We start from the raw sequence: 16003 nt of genomic DNA, 5'->3' as shown, positions 1-16003 counted from the left end.
TTTGAGCAGGGGGTTGGACTAGACGTGACCTCCTGAGGTCTCTTCAACCCTCATTTTCTATGCTTCTATGACATGGGCAACCACCCAGGGTGCTGTGGTCAGGGGGAACGTGCAGGCAGGGTGGTGCCCGCTCCAGCAGTGCCTGCCTGCCTGGCGCACCGTGCCACTCTGCATCCCTGCCAGACTCTGCCCTGCATCCCTGCCCACCTGCCTCTGCCTCTGTCTGCAGCAGTACCACTGGCCTGGGATTTGCAAAAAAATAATATGGTCACCCTAGACTGGGCAATCTAACAGCCCCTTCTGGCCTCAAATGCCACGAGCTGTGGGAAGAGGAGCGATGTGCCTCTCTGCTAGGAGAAGAGCCGGCTCTGGAGAGGGAGAGGTTCCTGCATGGAAATCGTCCCTGGGGGAACTCAAGTTCAGTTCAGTTTGGCTGGAGATGCATTCAGCCCCTCCCCAGCCCAACCCACCCCACCGTGCCTTTCTGCTTCCCTGGGAACCTGCACTTGCTCCTCCTCCAGTTACACTGCTGCTGGCTCACCCGGGGCCAGGAGAAGCAGGGTCTGGAGCCCACCGAGAAGGACAGGTTTTTGGAGGGTGGATTTCATGGTGCCCGGTGCAAGTCGGTGAGGTCAAGATGACTCTGACCAAGGCTGCTGGAACTGCAGCGACTCTTGAGCTCTGCGGAAAGCACTCTGGTGAGGTCTTGTGGTCAGCCCCATGGCAAGTGAGCTCTGGCTGTCCTCTCTCCTCTTTCTTCCCCCACGTGAGACCTGGGACCCGACAAAGTAACAGTGAAAAGGGGTAACATGATTCCTGAAGGCTATTCCCTCTAGGCATTGCAACTCCCCCACCCCAGTTATGGCTGTGCATATAGACGCATGCATGCACGTGTGCCCCCAGCCCCCAGGAGTGGGGCTGAGCCCAGCAGCTTCCCCCGGCGATTCTTCTCTGCAAGGCAGGAATCCCACAGCTGCTGAAAAATCCTCCAGCCCAGAGTAATGACAACTACTCGCCAGTCATCACAAGGGGCTGAACTCACACCCACCAGTGGAGAAGCAGGCTCCCTGCCCTGCTCCAGACTGGAGCCATCACGGTCTCTGTGAGCTGGACACACCGGGGTCCATAAAACACAATGTGGGTCACAACGGCACAGGACATTTCCCCGGCCCTACACCGTGCTGCTTTAGCTCAGACTCCTTGACTGGTGCAGTCCTCCCTCCCTTGACCCATGCGCCCCTGCTCTGAGCAGCCTCAAGGCCCTTTTCGCTGTCACCTGCTTTTCCCTTCATCACTTTTCTCTGCCTCTCGGTATTCACACCCCATGCAGGACATGCTGCCGGCCTCAAACTCCTGTGTTACAGGGTGCTCTTGGTGTTTCCAGGATTGCTCCTTCTGGGTGTGGGGCAGGGTCTGAGGTAGCTGTTTTGGGGATACCTTTGGCTAACAGTTGCCTGAGCAGGCAGAAACCTATGGCCCAGGCAGCCCTTTCTACTCCTGTGCTCCCTAGCTCCTGGTGCACTGACAGCATGATGCCCCTGACCCGGTACAGATAAGCTGGCATCCCTGGTGCCAGTCTTCCCAGCACCCGGGCCCTCGCTGGTGCTGGATTCCTCCAGATCCACTCTGAAACTCCATGAGAGCCTTGAGCCTGGAGACCAGCGAGCCCACCCTGAAGGATGGGAGCAATCTTCAGCAACTGAAACACAGCCTTGCAGAAGAAGAAAACTATCTGGTCTCTTGGCCAAGCCGAGCCAAGGCAACGCTGGTCACAGAGCTTGCTTGTGGCCCTGCCTGGGAGTGGGGAGAGGAGAGGACTGTGTGGGATCCAGCCACAGGTGATGTACAAGGCACCAGCATGACCTTGCTGGTGAATACTAGCTCTGCTCTTCAGCCTCTACCCTGTGCATTTGATAGTTCGTCTTCCACCCCCTGAGCCCTCCTGCCCTCCCGTTGGCCAGGGTCATCTGAGTCCAACCCCTCTGGTGCCTGCTGGTCTCCCCCTGGCTCCTCTGGGTCACTCCGGTTTGCCCTTACTGCTCTGGATACATCCCAGCATCTTCGCTTTGCCGCCCTGGATCACCTGCTCCCCTTTTTGCTGGGCCAGCTCCATCTCATGGTGTACGAACTGGATCCCAGCCAGGCTCTTTCTGCCTCTGTCAAGCAATCCTTTCCCCTCACCAAACTGGCTGGCTCCACGGCTGGTGCCATGGCTCTTCCTGCTCAGCTGCCAGGAATCAGCACACATGGGATTTGCCTCTTTCTTGGAAACGACTTTCCCGACAGCCAGTCTCAGGGCGACAGGGCAGGTCGGAGAGGAGCCTCATGTGGGGGGAACGGCTTCTGTAATGCCCCTCTTTGTTCCTTTTGCAGGTTGTGAGCTGAATTTGGGGCCATTCAGGCAATAAGACACTTGACACACAGCTGATAACAACAGCAGCGCCGCACATGGCTCTCTAGCACTTCTCAAACACCAGCACTATAGGCCTGACGCACCCCTTGTGGGATGGGGAAATAGCATTTTACAGATATCCAGAGAGGCTAGGGGACCTGGGGGCAGGTGCTAGTCCACCTACTAGGTGTGTGAGTGGAATTAGGTACTTAACTGCGACTCTATTCCACCCTGCTCTAGTCCCTGAAAAACCCTAATATAAAAGCTAGTGAGTCTTCCTCCTCCTCGCTGCTTTTCAGTGACTGAGTCTGAAAGGCAAGATGATGATGCGCTACAGAAGGAGATGTGTTAATGGACTGTCAGGACTCAACAGTGTGGAATAGAATTACATTTATTACTTAATTCCATTTACATGCCTAATAAGTAGCATCGATTCCAGCCCCTAAGGGCCAGAGTCATTTCTATCTATTAGGCCTCTAAGTGCAGCTCTGTTCCATCCTGCCAGAGTCCCTGAAAAGCTGTTATACAAGTGGTGGTGAGTCCTCTCCCTCCTCACTGCTTTTTATTGACTCAATGTGATGGGGAAGATGCTGGGGTGCTACAAAAGATGATGCATTAATGGACTGTCAGGGACTTGACCAGGATGGAACAGAATCGCACGTAGACACCTAAGTGCACATATATGCCCAATAGCTGGTGCAGGGTCTGGCCCCAAGTGCTCTCACTTCCCACTGAAGTGGCTACAGGTCAGTGGCTGTGAGTGTGCAATCGGAAGTGCTCCGACACTAGCACTGCGATGCGTTTGGAGTGATGATTCATTATGCTGATGGTGTGTGGAAAGGTTCAGGAAGCTGGCTGGTTTGAGACTGAGCTGGGCCTGGGTCTCAGGGATCTGTTCCCAGCTAGGGGGAGAGGAACCAATTAGTGGTTAGAGCACAGGTCACAATGTCTGTGAGCATCTGTGCAGCAGAGAGAGGAAAAGGGGAACTTTGGTCCTGGGACAAAGCCTCTGGGAGGGTGGCGGTCTGCAAGGGACACCTTAGTCTTTAGCCCATAGTTATTTTTCAGACCGAGCTCTGAACTCCTTAGTGAACACAACTGTGGCAGAGAGAGGGGAAGGAATGAGAAGCTGGGAGTAAGCAGCGGCCCCTGGGCTGAAGGGTTAGATAGACCCTGTGGAGGTCAGAGTCTCCTGGACATTTTTAGATAAGTTTACTGGGCAAATCCAGGAGGACTCCAGTTTCAAGGCTTGCAAGTGAAAGCAGCAGAGTGGGCGCAATGGCCTGGGAGTGGGGGCACCCTATTCATGGATCCTCAGGGGAGTCTCAACTGGCAAACTCACTGACTGAGCCCCTTCACAAGTAGGATATCACCCTACCAACCAGGACCGATCTCCCTAGAGACTGCCTGGTGGGACTCGGGGAGCAGCACTCTCAGAAGTGACAAGTAATTTAGGGGGACAATTGGGGGGTGGCTGAACGGGCCCTGACCCACCACTGCTGAGCACTGCCCTTTAGAAACCAGGGATTTTGAGGGATCAGATGATGAACTTACAGAGTTGCTGGTCACTAGTATAACCACAGTATAACCTACCTGCCATCTGATAACCCCAGGTTATCAGATTATCTCTGCATTTTACCAGCTACATTGTAGCACCAGGTCAACATCCCCTCCTTTCCCCTCCACCTACCTATCTCATACCCATTGTCTCCCATTGCCTCTGATCCTCACTGCCACCCATTTGCATTTTCCCAGACCTGCATTTTCCATATTGGTTTTTATTCCATCCAGCAGAATGCAAAACAACAGCAGACTTTCCCTGTGCCTGAAGAAGGATGTTTGTGTCCAAAAGCAGGCAAAGAACAATTTTTCCAACTATTTAGTTGGTCTAATTAAAGATATCACATTTACCCAAAGAACTTTGTCTACCTATATCCTTAGACCAACACGGCTGCAACCAACACCCCCAATACATCTCCTTGGCCATCAGCCAGGAGCAGCCAAGGGGCAATGAGACTGCAGGTATTCAGAGCTCTGCACACACCCAGGATCTGATCCAGAGGTAGGTAGGTACCAAGGCTGGTGAGTGCATCTGGTCTGGCCTTGTGTTTTAGGTACGTGCTTTGGGTGCGACCAGGAGTCCCTGGAGGCTGTTGCGCCTGCACTGCTTTGCTACAGCCATGAGACAATGAGACAATCCTGGTGATCTTCATTCGTCTCTGGAAGGCAGAGTCAGTGCCCCGGCAGGTGCTCAGCATCCTTTACAAGCCATCACGGATTGGCCTCGTACCAACCTGAGGGAGCTGAGCTTTAGACCTAGGACAGGAAGGGAGGCACAGAGAGAGCAGAAGCCATTTGCTCAGGTTCCCCAAGCATGTGCAGAGCTGGGGATGGAGTTCAATTATTCTCTAGTCTCTGTTCTCTAACGCTCAGACCTCATTCTGCCCAGATGAGAGAAGTGAGCGCCTGGATACTGAGATGTGAGCAGGGAGGGGTGCATCGGACCCTTGCCAGCCAGCCTGTTTCGCTGCTCTACATCCACTGTTGTTGCCTTCATGTGAACTGCTGCACGTCCCGGTCTTGAAACAGCACCAAGTGACTGCACCAGCCCAACAGGGTCTGAGGGACAGACGAGACTGTAGGGGTGTGGGAACCCCTGGGAGGGCTGTGGAAGAGGACGGCAGGTCTCTGACAGCTGTGCAACTGTGAGGCACAAAGCTTTGTGCCAGGGAACAGGAGAGAGACTGGGACATGGCTGTGCTGTGAGGGACAGCACTGCCTTCCCCTAGGATGGATGTGGCCCAGTGGCCAGAGCACGACCCTGGGGATCTGAGCTGCACAGTCCCAGCCAAGGCACAAAGAGCCTGTTTACACAAATTAAATTCAGGGTGACGTTTCCAGAAGTGCTGGGTATGATCAAAGCCTCGGAGATCAAAGAATTCATGTCCTGCTGCTGCAACTGCCTTTGCTCCTCGCAAATCCAATTAACTCAGTGCAGGCTTTTGGCAAGGAGCTCCTGGCCTGATCGGGGGCAGAGAGGGGAATCCCCAGGGCTGTTTGACTTGAAAAGATAAATAGGGACAGCATCAAGGACTGGGTGATAGCTGGAGTCAGGTTGCCTGAGTCTCAGACATCCAAGCTGCGATGGTGTTAGGATCACAGCGTGCAAGGTCAGAACTGTGCAGGGCCCGGATGAATGAACTCCAAGGCATGGGAGGATCTAGTTGAAAAGGGGGTGCAGATGGTGAGGTGCATCATCACATGTAAAATAACACATATATTTCTCCAGTGAAAAATAAATCAGAAGCTTTACCTCCATGCTAGGGGCCTAGGGCTGTGTTATTCAGTTTAAGATGGAAGCAAAAACAAATATAACTCAATTTGGAATGAGTTAAAAACAACCTGTAAGGCTGTGAAATAGGAGCTTTGTTACCAGCAGCAGCTAACAGACTGCAGAACTGCAGGATGAAGGTTAGCTTGATTGGTGGAACATCAAGACCATCCAAAAGAAGAGAGGGTCGTTAACACCTGTGCAATGAGGAGTTGAGAAGGGATCAGGTAGATGACAAGGAGCCATGAAGTCAATTGACTCCCTCAGCCCTGCCTGACCAGAAATGCTGCTGCCGCTACCAAGCAGGTGGTTTTAAATTTTGGATGGAGCAGGAATCAGAAGGGGGTACCACCCCAGATCTGCCCCTGGTCCCAAAAAATGGTGCAGGGCCTGGCAGTGGCACTTCTTGCCTGATGGTGGCAAGAGGATGAGCTGTGGTGTCTTTTGGATAAATAGAAAATGGAGGAGCTGGCTACACTTGTGGTGTCAGCCTCATCTTGCCTGGATTTGGTCACCTGCATGGCCATCAAAGTGCCCAAAATGCCACTCACCCACAGAATTTTATTCCAACTCTGGCTGTGTGCGTCGCCTGGAGCGCACAGGTAGCAGAGCACGCTCACACACGCGGCACACACACTGGCACACAGGAGTATGAGTGTGAGAACCCACCTGTTGTTCTACCTAACAGCTGAATGGCTCAAGTGCTCACCTGGGCTGCTTCCCCCTGCACTGCCCTTTAACATTTTTTTAGCAATAACTATATTGCAGCTTTAAAAACAGTGCCAGAGAAGAGTCTGGATAATGGCCCACCTGTGGCATGGTGGTTGGAGAGCAGTGCTGGGTCATCTCTTCACATTAGTGTTGGGGCCATTCAGCTGTGGGCAGGAGAAGAGGAGAGGAACATGCGCCCACTGCCTTTTTCTGGTCCTGAGGCTAAGTCTGGTGATCATGGGTTCTGGCCGACCATCTAAACCTGTTATGTATCCACAAGGGGCATGTATAAAGGCTGCAGGTGCTATTGCTCATGCCCAGCCTGTGTGCGGGCATAGTCGTGTACAGACATCCGTGCACACAGGCCTACACGACCAAGACCAGAATTCTAGCCTGTGCACAAGGGACACTTTTAGCCAACTTTTCACTCTTTCTTTCCCTGGTAAAATCTCCCTGTGGTCTTCTGTTTTGCACCCAGAACTGCTTTTTATCCAGAACTAGCCCAACCCCCTGCCTGAGGCAGGATCACCCCTATCCAAACCATCCCGTAGAAGTTTTACTAAGGATCACTCTTAGTAAAACTACTCTCAACCCTGACAACACAACACATAACACCTTAATCTGTCAGAAGTGTAGCAGGGGGACCATGGTGCCCAATGCCCTGCTTCTGTAAAAGGTTAATATATACTCAAGAGATCCCAGGTAGAGGACCACGCCTCCTGCTACTGAGGAAGGAAGTCACAAACCCCTAAAATCCATATCAATCTGACCATGGGGTAAAATCCCTTCCTGACCCCAAATCTGGCCATCAGTCTGACCCTCTAGCCAGGAATTTCCAGCTGTAAGGCCTAGCAAGAGCATGGGCACTCCCCAATCAAAACCCCCAGCCTTGGCTACAGCCAACACCCAATGCCTCTGAAGAAGGCTTAAAAAACCCCAACCCGTGTAGCAGCAAAGGGTGGGGTGGAATTCCCTCCCAGCCCCATGTGGCAACCAGAAAACCCAGAAGCATGGACCTTACCCATAGAAGAACATAGAGATTGCTAGGTCTAAATCAGGGGTCAGCAACCCCCGGCATGCATGCCAGAGCGTAGCACACAAAGGCATTTTGCTTGGCATGTGTGCCTCGGGGTGGACGGTGGGGAAGGGGCCAGGGCTGCAATGCCACAACAGGAATCGGGCTCCTTGTGGAGGTGCATGTGCACCCACCACCAGCAACGAGCTGGGCCGCAGCTCCACTGACCTCGATGCAGCAGCTGGCAACTTCCCTGCCGCTTGCTGAAAGCAGCCTGGGCTCCGTGGTGGGTGCTAGGGGCCTGCCCAGAGGCCAGGCTGGCTGTGGCAGGCAGCTGGGAGGATGCAAGCTGCTATACCCAGGTCTGTGGCGCCTCGGCCCAGCTCATTGCTGGTGGCAGGTGCATGGGCACCTCCTGACAGATGGCAGGGAAGGGGCCAGGGTTTTGCCGCCCCACCATCTGTCCCTGGCACGCCAACATCTTACAAATTGAGGTTGGAGTGCTTTGGCACTCTGCCCAAAAGCATTGCCGACCCCTGGCCTAGATCAGCTCTGACCAGTGACTATTTAACCTCCTCTTCAACACCCCCAGTGATAGCAATTCCTCCCACAGCTTCTCCAAGCCGCCTATTCCACTGTCTCACGGTTCTCACAGTGAAGAATATCCTGATACCCAATCTAAACTCCACTGCAACTTCAAGCCATTGGTCCACGTCCTACTCTCTGCAGCAAGAGATAAATGGTGTTCTCTCTCTTCCTTTTGGCAGCCCTTCAAGTAGTTGAAGACTGCTGTTGTGCTCCCTTTTAAGCGCCTTTTCCATAAGCTGAACATGCCTATTTGCCTAGCTTCTTCAGCCTCTCCTTGTATGACTTGCCTTCCAAGCCCTTTATCATTTTTATTGCCCACCTCTGGACCTTCTCGAACTTTCCACATCCCTTTTAAAAGGTGGAGTCCAAAACTGCACACAATACTTCAGACGAAGCCTAACCAGTGCTGAGTAGAGGCATTGTCACCTCCTGTGTCCTACATCTAATGCTTCTATTAATGCATCCCAAAACTGTTTGCCTTTTGCGCATCTTCATCACACTGCAGACTAGTACTGAGTCAGTGATCTACCATGACTCCCAGATCCTTCTCATAGTGCTGCCATCCAGCCAGGTGTCACTCATGTTGTATTTGTATTTTGGATTATTCTTCCTAAGGTGTAGCACTTTGCATTTGTCAGCATCAAACTTCATCGCATTAGCTGCAGCCCAGCTTTCCAATCTGTTGAGATGCTTCCCATAAAGGAATCTAGTGCCTGACTTCTGTTGAGTTAAGCACCTACGTACATTTGAAGACCTGAACCTTGGCCTCTCCATTGCCTGTCTGCACAATGAGGGCAAGAGCGCCTCCCTGCCTTGCTGGGAGGCTGCGAGGTACCTACATAACAGATTGCAAGTGCCCCGATATGGCAGTCACGGGGGCCATATCACTCCCTTGCCCAGACAGACCAGTAGCAAATCTTTGTTCCTTAAACAGAATAGTAGCACCAGCTCACGTCTTCTCCAGCCAAAGTTCAGAGCACCCTGGCTGTTCATCTGTCCACGTGATGGCGGCAAGGGTGAGGTTCCTTTGTCGTTTGTCCTTTGTCTAAAGGAGAACCAGCTATTGCAGAAGAATTTGGGCTTTAAGACCAAGAGGAAAGTGGGGAGTGAGAGGTGGAATAGTCAAAGGGGGAGCATGCCACACAGCTGTGCAACAGATGGAACCAGAATGACGCCAGTGGGTCCTAGACCCACGCAGCTAGCTGTCCGGAGATACTCCATCACCCCCACGTAGTTGGGGGACCTTCCCCCACACACTTTTGGAGCAGGAGCATGTGAGCTCTGTTCCAGCTGTTGCTGTGCAGCATCCAACCCACTGGGTGCAGTCAGTGTGAATTCACAAGCATGTAAAGCCCTGGGTGCCAGGGAGTGAGGTCACTGCAGTGACAAGCAGACGCCGGGCTCAGATGGGAAAGTCCGGTGGGCACATCCTCAGTACATCCTGCTCCGTGCCTTGGACGGGGCAGTACGCAGCCAACGTGTCCACCGGATGAGCTGGCTGACTAAGCTGGCTGTTCTGCCATCCCATGGAGGCAATGACTAGTCTGAGCTATCCGCTGCAGCGGGGGAGAGGGGAGGAGGCTGCTACCTTGTAAATTATGGGACTGGCTCCAGTCTCTTTGGGTAACAACTCCACTTCAGTGGAATGGAAGGAGCAGAGGCCAGCTCACCTCGCTGTGGATAAGCAGAGACTATAACCTTTCCCCTGACTTTCCACGTATTGCTACCCTTGGCAAGATGCAGGAAGTGGGCAGGGATCCCTAATGCAGATATGGTCCCTGTCCGTGTCCCAGACATTCCTGGAGCAGCACGTTGCTCCTCCCCATCCATTCTGCCCTGACGCTGACGGGAGGATGAATGGAGGAGCCGGGCCCGGATAGGGGGGTCCGTGTTCCTCCAGGACATGGTATCCGTAGTTCAGCCAGTCATGGCGAGGGACTTCCCAGCTGCAGCTCCCTGCCCGTGCCTGTCTATAGCTCGGGTGTCATGAGTCATCCCCTTGCAATCCATGAGCTGTCTTTAGTAGTCCCACAGGGAGCATGGTATTGAACCATGGTAAGAACAGACTGGACTCCCCTTTTGTGTACAGTGGGACTTTGGGACTCAAATTAGACACCGGGGACTGATTACAGGACACAGCTGGATGTGCAGTGGGGAGGGTGGCTGGCCAGGGAAGGTTACTACAAGAAAGCTATTTTGTTTTACAGTTTCTTTATCTTACGGATAAAAGTGATGGATCATTGCAAACATACCAGGGAGAGATAAGAAGAGTAACTCATCTATTTTTCTCTTCCATTCATCCATCTCAATAGATAAACTACATTAGATTAGATTTGGGTGTGGTGGGAGGCTAAAGCTCATGGTAGGAATTGGATGATCTGTGTTTTCTCCCAGCTCCCATGTGACTTGAGACAAGTCCCTGTGACCCTGTTTTCCCCTCTGTGGAAGGGGAAAGAGCAACACTTTTCTCCCAGGGAGTTTTTGTAAGACTTGGTTCACGTCGACGCATTAAAATCTTTGAGATCCTTGGATAGTAACAGAAGTGCAGCACATATAGCAAGAGAGGGCAGAAGGTTGCCTCCAGCTAGTGCATGTATGTGCATCTGTGTATCGGGCAAGTACATTGTGGGCTCTGTGTATGTGCAAAGTTGATTATAAGCCAGGAAATCCTGTCCCCAGGCACAGAGACTGACTTTCCGCAGACCATGCTGTTTGACATCGGGCTCAGCAGCCGTGACTCTCTGACCCCCTGCTCCAACCACGCTGCTGTCTTTATCCCTCCCAGCAGCCAGGTGTGAACCAGTGAGGTTAATCTGAACCGAAGAGAGTCATCTCTGCTTTAGCCAGTGCTTTGTACAGCTGCTTTAATGTGCTTAAGCAGTCAGGACACTAGGACAACCCAGCACTAGGGCTCACTCAGCCAAGAGCAATACCTGTTAAGGGAACTCGGCTAGGAAACGTCCCCATCCCCTCACTCACTTCCTGCCGGAGTGATGCTTCCTGTGGTACAAGCGTGCGGGAAGGTTGCCGCAGCCAGACAGATCGGAGAACAGAAATTCCCGGTCTGGGAGTGCTGCTCCCCAAGGAGCGGCCGGTTTCCCAGCAGTTAGGAATCCCCCGATTCTGCCACGCTCCGCAGTGGCTCGGCCCAGCGGGGGAATCGGGCAAAAGAGCCGTTCCCTCGCTACACTCAGCACGGGAGCTGCTTCCCCCGTGTTGGCAGCCTGCTCCTTACCCTGTCCGCACCACTAGCTGTACTTCCATTGACTTCACGCATTTGTTTCTGGCCTGGCAGCATTACCTAATGGTCCGTGCAAGGCAGCAAGAGGCAGAACTCCTGTATTCTGGTACCACCATTGCCACTGACCTCAGGCAAATCATATAGGGCCCAGTCCTGCAGCTTTGAATCCCATGAGAAATCCTTACTCTAGGGTGGCAGGAATCGGTACAACTACGCTGCACCTCGGTTTCCCCATCTGGTCATTAGGATGGCGGTGGGAGGCTCAGGGAGATGCTGTCTCCTAAGTGTGGGATTCCTGCGGGCAGGGTGTGCGATCAGCTTCATCAACCAGCCTGAGGAGGAGGGATGTGCGGTCCCCGCTTCCGTGACTACATCAAGCCCCTCTGCAATGTGCCGGGAGAGCTGCTCTGTGTTATCGCACATGGCTTGTTATGGTCCTGCCGCATTATTGCCCCTCACTGCCCACCTGCCGGGCTCCGACCAAGGGGCAAGGTCCTTTTCCCCAGGGCACATTGCTGTGCTCGCAGGCCTTTCCCAGGCAGCTCCTCACATGGGCCATCGCTCCGTTTCCCGAGGAGCCAGTTCTCACCAACCCATCCTCTGTGCCACTACTGAACCCTGACCCTGTCTCGCTGTTGCTGACTCTCAGGGGAAGGAGCCAAGACAGTATTAAAGAGCGGCAGCCTCTCTCCATCTGTCTCTCCTCCCCTCTGCACAGTCATCTCCTCCACGCCCCCCCACCCCAACACACACAGATGTGCTTCCACCAGCTGGGAGAGAGGTTCTCCAGGCAGCAGCGGGTCAAGCAGGAGCTCAGCTCAGCCCTTCTTTCCTGCATCTCTGGGGATCCGCGTGGGAACAGGCACCACCAGAGGTAGGTGAAAAATGCACCTTGGGCAGGGCGGAATGCAAAGTGAAACTTTGAGCGCGAGTCTCAGCCCCTGCTTGTTAACTTCCCCGGACAAGAAGCTGGAGGCAGATGCGTGTGAAGACAAAATACCTGGAAACAAAGTCTGCTGGAGATCAGAGCCTGGGGCCCAGTGTCCAAGTGCACACGCCCCTGGCCTGGAATCCCATGCCCGCCAGCTGCAAATCCCTTCCACTTTTCCCTTTTATGGAAGAGTTGATAAGTGGATTTAAAAATTAAATACAAATTCAGCTTCCATGGGCTTAGTTTCTAGAAATGGGCAGGGAGGGGCTGGTAGAGGCTGGGATGAAATCGCTTAAAATGCTTGGGTTTGGGGTCATGGTTTTTTGGCTTGTGACCAGCCCATCTGCTCCCAAATCCTAAGCGTGTGTGTGCATGGGTGTGAGCATGTGTTCATGCAGGCAATGTTCAGACTAGCTCGCATGAGCTCGAGTGATCAATGCCCTTCAGCCGATAGGAGAGCTGTAGACAGAGCTGAGCGCTGTTTGTACCTAGACCCAATTTCAAAGTTCGGCACAGGTCGGCTGCGTTTGCCTCTGGCCCTTTTCCCATAGACTCAGAGGGACAAGGGTTGTGAAGACCTTGTGCTTAGGCCATCTTCAGTAGGAAAGCGCCAGCTGGCTGCACCTTCCACCCCTCCGGATCCAGCAATGACAGCTTCAGGAAGCGTCTTACTTCCATCGAGGCTAACTGCCCCTTTGCTTAGTGTCAGCACACAGCCCTGAATTCACACCAACCCCCGTCTTTCCTCCATACTCTCCCCTTTGAGAGGCTGGCAGGCTGTGCGCATGATCCCATTCACTGTCCTACACCCCCCGTAGCCTTTCCTCCTCCCTCCGCCCCACCAGCTCCGTCATTTTTGCTGCTCCCTTCCCCAGTACATTTATACTGCCCTGGCCACCACTCCAGCTAAGCCTGTTTATAAAGAGCTGCCAGTTGTTAGAGACTGAAGCTTTCATAAGCGTGCTGATGTCAGTCACAACAGCCGGAAACATAACAGGAGGGGTTGCTAGTGCCAACAGATACCGCGAAAGAGCAGAGGCTTTGAAGTGGGTGAGGTACCAGGCTTTGAAGTAAGCAAGATGCTATTGTCATGGGCCCCCAGGTGGTTCCCGGAGAGGATGTTTTCTGCAGAAAATGTCCGCAGAGTGGGAGAGCGCTTCAGTTGGTGGCTCACAGGGGCCACTATGTCTGCAGCACATAGCTCAGAGCTGTGTAACAGTTGTAACGTGGCTAACGGCAGGCTGCGTGCTCCTGGGTTAGCACATCCCAGGATAAGCAGCATTTCGCGCAGTCAGGACTGCACGTGCTTGCCTCTGGCTGCTTCGGCTGAGTCAGAAACTGAAGTGAGTGCTTCACTGTGTCATGCACAGTGCCCCCCCGGCCAGCTCAGCTGACCCCAATGGGGCCTTGCACAAGAGGAGGGGAAGGCAGGTAGGCAGCACTGTGGCTTGGTACAAGCTCAGGGGTGAGAGGCTGAAAAGGCAGATAGAGTCAGCTCCTGATGGGGCCAAGCAGCCTGAGCCCTGTGGCTCACGTCCCTCCCCGATCAAACTCTCCTTCCCCAAACCGGGCTGTCTTCTTCCAGGTGTCACACCTCTCTCCCTCCAGAGCAGGCAGCTCCTGCTGTCGTGCAATGCCTCTGGATGTGCCACGCCGGGCTGATGCAGCCAGAGCCCTCGCTGGAGCAGGTTTGCAGCTCATGGCCTCTGACACAGCCAGGCAGCACTCGCATCATGTCTACCTGGGCAAAGGAAGGACCTGGGCTCCTTCTGTGTTGCTTGGCAATGCGGTGTAGTGTGTGGGTCAGGAGCTAGCACTCCTCAGTGAGGGTCCATCCCTTTGAGCATCCTCTAGGGCCCTCCTGAATGCCCATGGCCCATTGCCTGCTTGATCAGCAGGGCCTAAACACTCAGGGGTGGGAAGGAGCCACAAGAAATTTCCCTGGGGCTTGTGTAGAAAATGCCCTGGGAGCTGCTTACAGAGAGCTGGTGACATGCTGCACAAAAGCCTGCACAGTGCAGTCATGGCAGTGAGATGAGCAGAACTGAGTCGATGATCTGCCAAGGTCCCTTCCAGCCCTAATGTCTATGAGTCCCAGAGGCTGTTTTGCCCTTGAAGCCTCATCCCACAGTGCTGGAACAAAATCATCTTCCCACACTCCCCCATGGCATCACAAGCAATAGGGCTCTCTCCAGCCTTCCTGCTCCCATTGTGCTCGCCTGGCAAGGGACAGTAAGGCACTCAAAAGACAGGGAACCCGAGTAGCCAGCAGAAATGCCTCGGAGCATACAGACAACTCAGCACCTCAGTCTAAAAAGTTAATCTAAACTGATCTAAACTGTTGTGGGTGTTCATGGGTTTCATAGCCTTTAACTTCTGCATCCAGCCCACCTACTTATGGATTGATTGGTCTGTCTGTGTGTCTAGCTGCCCACCCTTTCTAGGTTCTCATGGTGGCACCCACTGCCACTGTGCCGAGGTGTCTATGAGATTTTATACTAGCCAGATCTTATTCCATTACATGCATGAGTGGAATTAGGTGCCTACGTGCATTTCTGTTCCCCTCCGTTGAAGTCCTGAAAATCCATTAATGCTTCTTCTTGCAACACCCTGGCATCTTCCTCATCAGACTGAGTCACAAACCAGTAGCAAAGAGGAGGATTTGAGGAGTTTTTTGTATGAACAGTTTTTCAGAGACTTGAGCAGGGTGGAACAGAACTGCACTGGGGCACCCAAGTGCATTTATGCACCTAACAGGTAGAGTAGGATCTGGCCCCAGGAGGTCACACTCGCCCTATTTACTCCTTTGTCAGTAAAAAAAAAAAAAGATATTTAGAAAAAGTCCTAGTGGAAGATCACACAGAAGGGCCCCAGAGGATGTTGACTAAACTTGGTAAAGTTTACACTAAGGTTCTGGTATCAGCATATGGAGCGAGGAGTTCATGCCAGCTGCAGTGGTGCCATCAAAACCTACCATGTCTCTTTTTGTCTTTGCCTTAGAAAACACAGAACTTGCTTTACCCAGGTGTCTGCGCATCCACAGCCTGGCAGTGAGATGCCTCCTGGTCCTGCAGGTGCCCTGTGCTCTCCTGCCATTGGATCCATGGAGGTGGAGCTTTATGTCTGTGCCATGGTTTGTCATTACTGCCAGTCCAGAGACAGACACGGCTCTCCCGTTCCTCTTTGATGAGACATTCATTTACCATCTCTGGCAGGTGGAGAAAACAGCCCCATGGGATTGCAGACACTGGAGTAGAAAGTGCTTCTCTGCCACCGATTCCCCGGGTGACCTTGGCTAACTCCCACAGCCTCCGTGGGCCTTAGAGACCGTTATCCTTCCTGTGTCTGTCTAACATAGACTGCCTCTCCCAGTTGGTTTATATAGCTGAGATTAGGGACCCATTTTTTGAGGGCAGTGATTCTCAACAAAGTGCCACAGCACCCTGGGGTGTCCTGAGATCCCTTCATGTGTGCTGCAGGGTGCCGAACAATATTAGCACTGTTAAGTTTGTACGTGTGATTCACAAGCTAAACCCAGAGATTTCCAATAGGGATCGATAGTGTAAAATACATCCTGACCTACGGGGTCTTTACGACTTCTTTGCAACAGAAAAATTGCTCAATTATTTTTCTGTAATTAGATAAACAAGTGGAAGCTGAAAGCTGGCATTCTTGGAGGGGTGCCACGAGTCTAAAAATGTTGAGAACCATTGTTTTAGGGTCTATGTGAAAACACATGAGAACGGCTATGTGCATGGGGGAGCATACGTATACATCTGTATGCATGGGAGCAT

At 52.9% G+C, this 16003-nt stretch overlaps 1 protein-coding gene across 1 annotated transcript in view; it reads left to right on the top strand.

The window, feature by feature from the left end:
* The first annotated feature begins 11979 nt into the window (after positions 1 to 11979).
* TBXA2R (thromboxane A2 receptor) overlaps positions 11980 to 16003 on the top strand; it is a 36693-nt gene continuing 32669 nt past the window's right edge. The window contains exon 1 of the mRNA XM_014599799.3: positions 11980 to 12152. The gene's annotated coding sequence lies outside the window, so the exon portion shown is untranslated. The remainder of the gene's footprint in view (positions 12153 to 16003) is intronic.

Source organism: Alligator mississippiensis, chromosome 16 (genome assembly GCF_030867095.1).
Source record: "Alligator mississippiensis isolate rAllMis1 chromosome 16, rAllMis1, whole genome shotgun sequence".
NCBI classification, from domain to species: Eukaryota; Metazoa; Chordata; order Crocodylia; family Alligatoridae; genus Alligator; species Alligator mississippiensis.
The sequence above is the reverse complement of the archived record's forward strand: the minus strand, read 5'-3'. Positions and strand labels throughout refer to the sequence as shown.